At 46.8% G+C, this 2,168-nt stretch overlaps 2 non-coding genes across 2 annotated transcripts; one reads left to right on the top strand and one right to left on the bottom strand.

Moving 5' to 3' along the window:
* Window positions 1-503: 503 nt before the first annotated feature.
* TRNAV-UAC (transfer RNA valine (anticodon UAC)) lies at window positions 504-576 on the bottom strand. The gene has a single exon. It is a non-coding gene; the product is annotated as a tRNA-Val (tRNA).
* Window positions 577-1,206: 630 nt separating this feature from the next.
* On the top strand, window positions 1,207-1,279 carry TRNAM-CAU (transfer RNA methionine (anticodon CAU)). The gene has a single exon. It is a non-coding gene; the product is annotated as a tRNA-Met (tRNA).
* The last annotated feature ends 889 nt before the right edge of the window (window positions 1,280-2,168 follow it).

The following is a 2,168-nucleotide window of genomic DNA, read 5'->3' as shown; positions in this document are numbered from 1 at the left end:
CCTCTCCAGATTAAAGTAATTCAAACACAACAACGCGTTTTCATTGCGTAATTATGAATAATATTCTCTTGCAATATGCCTTAAAACTGAAAAACTGTTTTGCTCCTGTTCTAAGTTCACTCGCCTACTACGAAGAACATGTATGGGTCTATTAAAATCATGTAATTTTTTTTAAATATGTTTTCATTGAAACTAGATGGCCATATGAGCAGTTTTTTTCTTATTCTCGTAAATCTTGTGGCTAGTGCTTGCAATAAAAATAACCAGGGAATCGGTTTGCGTCGGCTAGACGGACCTATTGGCTTAGCTAATGTCTAGATTGTAAACTGCGCTTATTGGTTCAGCAAAGTGGAATAACCCATAACATGATATGAAATTCAAGAATAAGCGGAGTGGAGATGGAGGATAGAGATTAAAAACACACATATGAAAAGTGTAAACTCTGCTGGCTTCGTGCCCAGAAGCGGTGGACGTGGTTTATGAAATCAATCTTCAAATAAAAGTGGTTCCACTGGGGATCGAACCCAGGACCTTCTGCGTGTAAAGCAGACGTGATAACCACTACACTATGAAACCGCTGGGAATTCAGGGTGTGAGTTCTGTATACAAACACCGTATGAGCCACAGGCACATATTCAGTATTTTACGTACCAGACAGAAATCCTGCAATGAAATGAAGCTTGAGATTCGCTCTCGGGAGCTGATAGAGTGAAGTGATTCTAGGCGGAGAGACAGGAGAAAGGACTCGCTGCTCCCCCTGCTGGAGACAGAGAAAGCTGCAGCGCCTTGAGGGTCTCACACCTCGTGGGGGGTGTCTCACTACTCCCCCTGCTGGAGAGAGGTAGAGCTGCAGCGCCTTGAGGGTCTCACACCTCGTGGGGGGTGTCTCACTACTCCCCACGGCTGGAGAGAGGTAAAGCTGCAGCGCCTTGAGGGTATCGCGCCTCGTGGGAAGCGGCTTCTCTTCTCCCTTTGTTGATGATCTGCGGGCGAGAAAGAGCCCAGCTCCCAACACCATCCTTTTATTAGTTCTCATTGCAATTCACGCGACATGTTTAAAAATACTTTCAGGATTCATTCTTTACTACTGATAGAGACAGAGACAGGCTACAGCGGCGTCATTTGAAGGCACATTAAATATATCATGTATGAGGCAGACATCACTGGCACAGTACATAGAGACGCTGTGCAAACGGTAAACTCAGAGCCTTCTTAGCGCAGTAGGCAGCGCGTCAGTCTCATAATCTGAAGGTCGTGAGTTCGAGCCTCACAGAGGGCATTTCTTTTCTTTTGTCCATAGATTTTATTACTTCATTTAATTTATTTTACAATTTCATTGCACTGCCGTATTATACCTAAAATATGCTTCACAATAAAGTTATCACAACTACTATCCTACCTCAGTTCCATACATTACATTCATTCCTCTGCATTGGGTTTTTTCGTTTCTGCACTACTCCGAGTGCTGTGTGCCTGAAATGCGGGTAAGTAGGGCGTCACGCAACGGCGCGGCAACGTGGCGCATCCCTGCGACCTATTTACAACGTGACGCATCTAGGCAGATGCGTCACGTTGTAAAGCCCTGCGCCACATGATACCTGCGTTAGGTTTCATGTGGGCGTTCTGTCGCAGGGTGGGCGTTCCCTCGTAGGAAAGCCCCGTAAAACTGACGCAGTGAAATCTACAAGATTTCACGGAGTCAGTTTTACGAGGCTGCTGCGTCAAATCCTTACGCCTGCTTGAAGCAGGCGTAAGGAGTGACGCACCACGTTATGTATGGGTGGTCTCTATACATTGCAGGAGTTGCGTCGCACTTGCGACGCTACTCCAGCAATGCGCCACCCGTACACCACAAGATGCGTCACGCATCTGCCCTTCCTTGCACCATGGTGCGCAGCATTGTAAATGCGGCGCATCTGTGGTGCCGCAAGGAGGGAATTGCGTGACGCATCAGTTCTGGCGCATCCCTACTGATTTGCAGAGATGCGCCAGAACTCATAAATCTGCCCCTCAGTGTTTGCTGTATTTAATTTTTTTTTGTTCCCCTCATCTACCGCTTTCTCCTCATGCTGCTATAGAGGACTCGGAGTTTCATGGAGGTTGGTTCGCATGGGATCTGGCTTCCATAATGGGGACACGTGAGTCTTTGACCTGCTTTAGCGGTCTTT

Source organism: Lissotriton vulgaris, chromosome 1_1 (assembly GCF_964263255.1).
Source record: "Lissotriton vulgaris chromosome 1_1, aLisVul1.2, whole genome shotgun sequence".
Classification (NCBI taxonomy): domain Eukaryota; kingdom Metazoa; phylum Chordata; class Amphibia; order Caudata; family Salamandridae; genus Lissotriton; species Lissotriton vulgaris.
The sequence above is the reverse complement of the archived record's forward strand: the minus strand, read 5'-3'. Positions and strand labels throughout refer to the sequence as shown.